The sequence below is a fragment of the Triticum urartu genome, chromosome 2, assembly GCF_003073215.2.
Source record: "Triticum urartu cultivar G1812 chromosome 2, Tu2.1, whole genome shotgun sequence".
Classification (NCBI taxonomy): domain Eukaryota; kingdom Viridiplantae; phylum Streptophyta; class Magnoliopsida; order Poales; family Poaceae; genus Triticum; species Triticum urartu.
Window position 1 is genome coordinate 189,806,896 of NC_053023.1, and position 10,738 is coordinate 189,817,633.

Genomic DNA, 10,738 nt, shown 5'->3' on the forward strand with positions numbered 1-10,738 from the left:
CAACAAAACTGCTAGCTAATACTTTTTTAGGAGATGGAACAAAACATCCTGATGAGCATCTAATATATGTGGATAAAGTTTGTGGATTATTTAAGCTTGCAGGTGTACCCGGAGATGTTGTTAAGAAGAAGGTCTTCCCTTTATCTTTGAGGGGAGATGCATCGACATGGTATAGGCTATGTGATGATATGGAGTCTTGGAACTACAAACGATTGAAATTGGAATTTCATCAAAAGTTTTATCCTATGCATCTTGTTCATCGTGATCGCAATTACATATATAATTTTTGGCCTCGCGAAGGAGAAAGCATCGCTCAAGCTTGGGGGAGGCTTAAATCAATGTTATATTCATGCCCCAATCATGAGCTCTCAAGAGAAATGATTATTCAAAATTTTTATGCTCGGCTTTCTAGTAACAATCGCACCATGCTTGATACTTCTTGTGCTGGCTCTTTTATGATGAGGACTATTAAATTAAAATGGGATTTATTGGAAAGAATTAAACACAACTCCGAAGATTGGGACCTCGACAATGGTAAGGAGTCAGGTATGACACCTAGTTTTGATTGTGTTAAATCTTTTATGGATACCGATATTTTTCGTAAATTTAGCACTAATATATGGACTTGACTCTGAGATAGTAGCTTATTTCTATGAATCTTTTGCTGCTTATGTTGATCTCCCCAAGGAGAAGTGGTTTAAATATCATCCTCCCCATAGAAGTAAAAGTAGCTGCACCTATTAAAGTTGAAGAAAAGACTATTACTTATAATGATCCTATTGTTCCTACTTCTTATGTTGAGAAACAGCCTTTCCCTGTCAGAGTAAAGGATCATGCTAAAGATTCAACTGTGGTTCGTAAAAGCAATATTAAAACATATACACCTCCTGAGCAAGTTAAAGTTGAACCTAATATTTCTATTGTTAAAGATCTCTTGTCTGATAATATAGATGGGCATGTTATTTATTTCTGTAATGAAACTGCTAGAATTACTAAACCCCGTGATACAGATAAACCTAGACCTGTGGTAGGCATGCCTGTTATTTCTGTTAAAATAGGAGATCATTGTTATCATGGCTTATGTGATATGGGTGCTAGTGCTAGTGCAATACCTCATTCCTTATACAAAGAAATTATGCATGAGATTGCACCTGCTGAAATAGAAGATATTGATGTCACAATTAAACTTGCCAATAGAGATACTATTTCACCGATGGGAATTGTTAGAGATGTTGAAGTCTTGTGTGGGAAAACTAAATATCCTGCTGATTTTTTTGTTCTTGGTTCCCCACAAGATAGTTTTTGTCCCATTATATTTGGTAGACCCTTCTTAAATACTGTTAATGCTACCATAGATTGCAAAAGGGATGTTGTTACTGTCGGTTTAGATGATATGACTCATGAATTTAATTTTTCTAAATTTAGTAGACAACATCGCGAAGAAGAATTACCTAGTAAGGATGAAATTATTGGTCTTGCTTCTATTGCCGTACCTCCTAGTGATCCTTTAGAACAATATTTGCTAGACCATGAAAATGATATGTTTATGAATGAAAGAAGGGAATTAGATGAAGTATTCTTTAAGCAGGAACCTATTCTGAAAAACAATTTACCTATTGAAATCCTAGGGGATCCTCCTCCACCCAAGGGTGATCCCGTGTTTGAGCTTAAACCGTTACCTGATACTCTTAAATATGCTTATCTTGATGAGAAAAAGATATATCATGTTATTATTAGTGCTAACCTTTCAAAGCATGAAGAAGAGAGATTATTGAAAACTCCGAAGAAGCACCATGCTGCTATTGGGTATACTCTTGATGATCTTAAGGGCATTAGTCCCACTCTATGTCAACATAAAATTAATTTGGAAGAAGATGCTAAACAGTTCGTGATCATCAACGCCGTCTGAATCCTAAAATGAAAGAATTGGTAAGAAAGGAGATACTAAAGCTCCTTGAGGCAGGTATAATTTATCCCGTTGCTGATAGTAAGTGGGTAAGTCATGTCCATTGTGTCCCCAAGAAGGGAGGTATTACTATTGTTCCTAATGATAAAGATGAATTGATCCCTCAAAGAATTATTACTAGTTATAGGATGGTAATTGATTTCCGCAAATTAAATAAGGCTACTAAAAAAGATCATTACCCCTTACCTTTTATCGATCAAATGCTAGAAAGATTGCCTAAACATACACATTTTTGCTTTCTAGATGGTTATTCTGGTTTCTCTCAAATACCTATGTCAGCCAAAGATCAATCAAAGACTACTTTTACATGCCCTTTTGGTACTTTTGCTTATAGAATTATGCCTTCTGGTTTATGTAATGCACCTGCTACCTTTGAAAGATGCATGATGGCTATATTCTCTGACTTTTGTGAAAAGATTTGTGAGGTTTTCATGGACGACTTTTCCGTATATGGATCTTCTTTTGATGATTGCTTGAGCAACCTTGATCGAGTTTTGCAGAGATGTGAAGAAACTAATCTTTTCTTGAATTGGGAAAAGTGCCACTTTATGGTTAATGAAGGTATTGTCTTGGGGAATAAAGTTTCTGAAAGAGGTATTGAAGTTGATAAAGCCAAGGTTGATGCTATTGAAAAGATGCCATGTCCCAAGGACATCAAAGGTATAAGAAGTTTCCTTGGTCATGCCAGTTTTTATAGGAGGTTCATTAAGGACTTCTCAAAAATCTCTCGGCCTCTAACTAATTTATTACAAAAATATATACCATTTGTCTTTGATGATGATTGTGTAGAAGCATTTGAAATACTTAAGAAACCATTGATCTCTGCACCTATTGTTCAGCCACCTGATTGGAATTTACCCTTTGAAATTATGTGTGATGCTAGTGATTATGTTGTAGGTGCTGTTCTAGGACAAAGAGTTGATAAGAAACTAAATGTTATCCAATATGCTAGTAAAACTCTAGACAATGCCTAAAGAAATTATGCTACTACTGAAAAAGAATTCTTAGCAGTTGTATTTGCCTGTGATAAGTTTAGGCCTTATATTGTTGATTCTAAAGTAACTATTCACACTGATCATGCTGCTATTAAATATCTTATGGAAAAGAAAGATGCTAAACCTAGACTTATTAGATGGGTTCTCTTGCTACAAGAATTTGATTTGCATATTGTTGATAGAAAAGGAGCCGAGAACCCCGTTGCAGACAACTTGTCTAGGTTAGAAAATGTGCTTGATGACCCACTACCTATTGATGATAGCTTTCCTGATGAGCAATTAAATGTCATAAATACTTCTCATACTGCTCCATGGTATGCTAATTATGCTAATTACATTGTTGCTAAGTTTATACCACCTAGTTTCACATACCAGCAAAAGAAAAAAGTTCTTTTATGATTTGAGGCATTACTTTTGGGATGACCCACATCTTTATAAAGAAGGAGTAGATGGTGTTATTAGATGTTGTGTACTTGAGCATGAACAGGAACAGATCCTACGCAAGTGTCACTCCGAAACTTATGGAGGACACCATGCTGGAGATAGGACTGCACATAAGGTACTACAATCTGGTTTTTATTGGCCTACTCTCTTCAAGGATGCCCGTAAGTTTGTCTTATCTTGTGATGAATGTCAAAGAATTGGTAATATTAGTAGATGTCAAGAAATGCCTATGAATTATTCACTTGTTATGGAACCATTTGATGTTTGGGGCTTTGACTATATGGGACCTTTTCCTTCCTCTAATGGTTATACACATATTTTAGTTGTTGTTGATTACGTTACTAAGTGGGTAGAAGCTATTCCAACTAGTAGTGCTGATCATAACACTTCTATTAAAATGCTTAAAGAAGTTATTTTTCCAAGGTTTGGAGTCCCTAGATATTTAATGACTGATGGTGGTTCACATTTTATTCATGGCGATTTCCGTAAAATGCTTGCTAAATATGATGTTAATCATAGAATTGCATCCCCTTATCACCCTCAGTCTAGTGGTCAAGTAGAATTGAGAAATAGAGAACTCAAATTAATTTTGCAAAAGACTGTTAATAGGTCCAGAAAGAATTGGTCCAAGAAACTTGATGATGCATTATGGGCCTATAGAACTACATATAAAAATCCTATGGGTATGTCTCCGTATAAAATGGTCTATGGAAAAGCATGTCACTTACCTCTCGAACTAGAACACAAGGCTTATTGGGCTATTAAAGAAATTAATTATGATTTTAAACTTGCCGGTGAGAAGAGGTTATTCGATATTAGCTCACTTGAGGAATGGAGAACCCAAGCCTACGAAAATGCCAAGTTGTTTAAAGAAAAAGTTAAAAGGTGGCATGATAAAAGAATACAAAAGCGTGAGTTTAATGTAGGTGATTATGTATTCTATACAACTCTCGTTTAAGATTTTTTGCAGGAAAACTTCTCTCCAAATGGGAAGGCCCTTAAGTTATCGAGGAGGTCTATCGTTCCGGTGCCATAAAAATCAACAACTTCGAAGGCACAAATCCGAAGGTGGTGAACGGTTAAAGAATCAAACACTATATCTTAGGTAATCCCATAAATGTTGAAACCAATGTTATTGAAACCGTAACCCCGGAGGAATACATAAAGCACACTTTCCAGAACGTTTCAGACTCCGAAAAGGAATAGGTATGTGGTACGATAAGTAAACTGACTCCAAAACAGTTTTTAAGGCAATATTTCTCCGTTTTGGAATATTTAGAAAAATAGAAAAATAAGCAACAATCAGGAAAGGACACGAGGGCTCCACGAGGGTGGAGGGCGCGCCATACCCTACTGGGCGCGCCCCCTACCTCGTGGGCACCTCGTGTGCTCTCCGGACTCCGTTTTCTTACAGGACACATATTTTGGTCGGTAAAAATTCATTATATAACCTCCCGGGGGTTTTGACTCCCGTATCACGCAAAAAATCTCCTGTCTTTGTTTCGAGCTATTTTCTGTCAGGGTTCTTAAGGCCATGCACTATGTCGTCTCCCTCCTCCTCCAACCATGAGGGCAATGATGCTTGGATAATGAAGATAGAGCTGAAGAGAGAAGAACCTATGGAGATCAACAAGGATGAAGGGATCAAGAAGGCCATGGAGGACCATGTTCCAGCAACAGAGAACACCCTTCAACTGGATCACAATCTTCTTACTCCAACAGAAATCGAAGCTTTCAAGATGATTGAGTTGGCTCGTATATAAAATAAGTATCTCACACGTGAAAATATTTTGTTGAAGGAGCATATCATCGCACTCAAGGGCATTATCCGCAAGCTAGAAGACCTCCTACACTCGATGTGCGACTATCCATCATCAACAACTCCACCTTCTTCTCCAACAAAGAAGAATTGAGTATTTGGTATAGGCACTCCACTTGGCAACTGCCAAGCTTGGGGGAGTGCCCCGGTATCATATCACCATCACTTTTATCTTTATTGTTTTTCTTAGTTTGATCCTTTTGGTAATATCTTGATCTAGTAGAATAAAAGTTCTTAGTATGATCCAGTTGTGAGTTTTTCTTTATTATCCTTCTATGTAATCGAGTCCATGAGCTATATAATAAAGATTAGTGTTGAGTCAAGGGCTTGATTATTTTTGCCATGATCCCAAGTGAATAAAAGAAAAGAGAAAGAAATAAAAAGAAACAAAGAGATCATGTGACTCTTATGGAGAGTAATGAGCTCACATAGAAAGAGTATGATGAATAAAAGTTGTTGAGAGTTGACAAACATAGTTTTGGTCATCGTTGCAATTAATAGGAAGTAATAAAGAAAGAGAGGTCTTCACATATAAATATACTATCTTGGACATCTTTTATGATTGTGAGCACTCATTAAAATATGATATGCTAAAGAGTTGACATTGGACAAGGAAGGCAACATAATGGGTTATGTTTTCTTACATCTGAGATAAATTATATTGTCTTGGATCCTCCAACATGTTGAGCTTGCCTTTCCCCCTCATACTAGCCAAATTCATTGCACCAAGTAGAGATACTACTTGTGCTTCCAAACACTCTTAAACCAGTTTTGCCATGAGAGTCCACCATACCTACCTATGGATTGAGTAAGATCCGTCAAGTAAGTTGTCATCGGTGCAAGCAATAAAAATTGCTCTCTAAATATGTATGATTGATTGGTGTGGAAGAAATAGGCTTTATACAATCGTGTGATATGGAAGTAATAAAAGTGACAGACTGCATAATAAAGGTCCATATCACAAGTGGCAATATAAAGTAACGTTCTTTCGCATTAGGATTTTCTGCATCCAACCATAAAAGCGCATGACAACCTCTGCTTCCCTCTGCGAAGGGCCTATCTTTTACTTTTATCTCCTATACTGCAAAGATTCATGATGATCTTCACCCTTCCTTTTTACATTTTATCCTTTGGCAAGCACAATATGTTGGAAAGATCTTGGTATATATGGCTAATTGGATGTGAGTTTTCATGAACTATTACTGTTGACATTACCCTTGAGGTAAAACGTTGGGAGGCAAAACTATAAGCCCCTATCTTTCTCTGTGTCCTATTAAAACTCCATACCCATAAGTATTGCGTGAGTGTCAGCAATTGTGAAAGACTAGATGATATTTGAGTATGTGGACTTGCTGAAAAGCTCTTATACATTGACTCTTTCCTATGTTATGATAAATTGCAATTGCTTCAATGACTGAGATTATAGTTCGTTAGTTTTCAATGAAGTTTACGATTCATACTTGATATTGTGATTGAATTATTACTCTAACATAAGATATCATATGACAAGAATTATATAGGTTGCTGCTCTAAGAATGATCATGATGCCCTCATGTCCGTATTTTACGTGGCTGCTACGGGCTTAGCAAGAACCGTTCTTACCTACACATCAAAACCACAACGATAGTTTGTCAAGTTGGTGCTGTTTTAACCTTCGCAAGGACCGGGCGTAGCCACACTCGGTTCAACTAAAGTTGGAGAAACTGACACCCGCCAGCCACCTGTGTGCAAAGCACGTCGGTAGAACCAGTCTCGCGTAAGCGTACGCGTAAGGTCGGTCCGGGCCGCTTCATCCAACAATACCGCCGAACCAAAGTATGACATGCTGGTAAGCAGTATGACTTATATCGCCCACAACTCACTTGTCTTCTACTCGTGCATATAACATCAACACATAAAACCTAGGCTCGGATGCCACTATTGGGGAACGTAGTAATTTCAAAAAAATTCCTACGCACACGGAAGATCATGGTGATGCATAGCAACGAGAGGGGAGAGTGTTGTCTACGTACCCTCGTAGACCGACAGCGGAAGCGTTATGACAACGCGGTTGATGTAGTCGTACGTCTTCACGGCCCGACCGATCAAGCACCGAAACTACGGCACCTCCAAGTTTTAGCACACGTTCAGCTCGATGATGATCCCCGGACTCCGATCCAGCAAAGTGTCGGGGATGAGTTCCGTCAGCACGACGGCGTGGTGATGATCTTGATGTTCTACCGTCGCAGGGCTTCGCCTAAGCACCGCTACAATATTATCGAGGATTATGGTGGAGGGGGGCACCGCACACGGCTAAGAGAACGATCACCAAGATCAACTTGTGTGTCTAGAGGTGCCCCCCTGCCCCCGTATATAAAGGAGCAAGGGGGAGGCCGGCCGGCCCTTGTGGGCGCGCCATGGAGGAGGAGTCCTCCTCCTAGTAGGAGTAGGACTACCCTCTTTCCTACTCCTACTAGGAGGGGGAAAGGAAGGGGGAGAGGGAGAAGGAAAGGGGGGCGCCGCCCCCCTTCTCCTAGTCCAATTCGGACCAGAGGGGGAGGGGGCGCACGGCCCACGCTGGCCGCCCCTCTCTCTCCACTAAGGCCCATTACTTCTCCCGGGGGGGTTCCGGTAACCCTCCGGCACTCCGGTTTTCTCCGAAATCACCCGGAACACTTCCGGTGTCCGAATATAGCCGTCCAATATATCGATCTTTATGTCTCGACCATTTCGAGACTCCTCGTTATGTCCGTGATCACATCCGGGACTGCGAACAACCTTCGGTACATCAAAACTTATAAACTCATAAAATAAATGTCATCGAAACCTTAAGCGTGCGGACCCTACGGGTTCGAGAACAATGTAGACATGACCGAGACACGTCTCCGGTCAATAACCAATAGCGGAACCTGGATGCTCATATTGGCTTCTACATATTCTACGAAGATCTTTATCGGTCAGACCGCATAACAACATACGTTGTTCCCTTTGTCATCGGTATGTTACTTGCCCGAGATTCGATCGTCGGTATCTCAATACCTAGTTCAATCTCGTTACCGGCAAGTCTCTTTTCTCGTTCCGTAATACATCATCCCGCAACTAACTCATTAGTTGCAATGCTTGCAAGGCTTAGGTGATGTGCATTACCGAGAGGGCCCAGAGATACCTCTCCGACATTCGGAGTGACAAATCCTAATCTCGAAATACGCCAACCCAACAAGTACCTTCGGAGACACCTGTAGAGCACCTTTATAATCACCCAGTTACGTTGTGACGTTTGGTAGCACACAAAGTGTTCCTCCGGTAAACAGGAGTTGCATAATCTCATAGTCATAGGAACATGTATAAGTCATGAAGAAAGCAATAGCAACATACTAAACGATCGGGTGCTAAGCTTAACGGAATGGGTCATGTAAATCACATCATTCTCCTAATGATGTGATCCCGTTAATAAAATGACAACTCATGTCTATGGTTAGGAAACATAACCATCTTTAATTAACGAGCTAGTCAAGTAGAGGCATACTAGTGACACTCTGTTTGTCTATGTATTCACACATGTATTATGTTTCCGGTTAATACAATTCTAGCATGAATAATAAACATTTATCATGAAATAAGGAAATAAATAATAAATTTATTATTGCCTCTAGGGCGTATTTCCTTCAGTCTCCCACTTGCACTAGAGTCGATAATCTAGATCACATCACCATGTGATTAACATCGATAGTTCACATCATCATGTGATTAACACCCATAGTTCACATCGCCATGTGACCAACACCGAAAGGGTTTACTAGATTCAGTAATCTAGTTCACATCGCTATGTGATTAACACCCAAAGAGTACTAAGGTGTGATCATGTTTTGCTTGTGAGAGAATCTTAGTCAACGGGTCTTTCATATTCAGATCCGCATGTATTTTGCAAATTTCTATGTCAACAATGCTCTACATGGATCTACTCTAGCTAATTGCTCCCACTTTCAATATGCATCCAGATTGAGACTTAGAATCATCTGGATTAGTGTCAAAGTTTGCATCGACGTAACCCTTTATGACGAACCTTTTTTCACCTCCATAATCGAGAAACATATCCTTATTCAACTAAGGATAATTTTGACCGTTGTCCAGTGATCTACTCCTAGATCACTATTGTACTCCCTTGCCAAAATCAGTGTAGGGTATACAATAGATCTGGTACACAGCATGGCATACTTTATAGAACCTATGGCTGAGGCATAGGGAATGACTTTCATTCTCTTTCTATCTTCTGCCGTGGTCGGGTTTTGAGTCTTACTCAATTTCACACCTTGTAACACAGGCAAGAACTCTTTCTTTGATTGTTCCATTTTGAACTACTTCAAAATCTTGTCAAGGTATGTACTCATTGAAAAAACCTATCAAGTGTTTTGATCTATCTCTATAGATCTTGATGCTCAATATGTAAGCAGCTTCACCGAGGTCCTTCTTCGAAAAACTCCTTTCAAATACTCCTTTATGCATTGCTGAATAATTCTACATTATTTCCGATCAACAATATGTCATTTACATATACTTATCAGAAATGCTGTAGTGCTCCCACTCACTTTCTTGTAAATACAGGCTTCACCGCAAGTCTGTACAGAACTATATGCTTTGATCAACTTATCAAAGCGTATATTCCAACTCCGAGATGCTTGCACCAGTCCATAGATGGATCGCTGGAGCTTGCATATTTTGTTAGCACCTTTAGGATTGACAAAACCTTCTGGTTGCATCATATACAACTCTTCTTTAATAAATCCATTAATAAATGTAGTTTTGTTTATCCATTTGCCAGATTTCATAAAATGCGGCTATTGCTAACATGATTCGGACAGACTTAAGCATAGATACGAGTGAGAAACTCTCATCGTAGTCAACACCTTGAACTTGTCGAAAACCTTTTGCGACAATTCTAGCTTTGTAGATAGTAACACTACTATCAGCGTCCGTCTTCCTCTTGAAGATCCATTTATTTTCTATGGCTTGCTGGTCATCGGGCAAGTCAACCAAAGTCCACACTTTGTTCTCATATATGGATCCCATCTCAGATTTCATGGCCTCAAGCCATTTCACGGAATCTGGGCTCATCATCGCTTCCCCATAGTTCGTAGGTTCGTCATGGTCAAGTAGCATGACCTCTAGAACAGGATTACCGTACCACTCTGGTGCGGATCTCACTCTGGTTTACCTACGAGGTTCGGTAGTAACTTGATCTGAAGTTATATGATCATCATCATTAGCTTCCTCACTAATTGGTGTAGTAGTTACAGGAACAAATTTCTGTGATGAACTACTTTCCAATAAGGGAGCAGGTATAGCTACCTCCTCAAGTTCTACTTTCCTCCCACTCACTTCTTTCGAGAGAAAACCCTTCTCTAGAAAGGATCCATTCTTAGCAACGAATGTCTTACCTTCGGATCTGTGATAGAAGTTGTACCCAACAGTCTCCTTTGGGTATCCTATGAAGACATATTTCTCCGATTTGGGTTTGAGCTTATCAGGATGAAACTT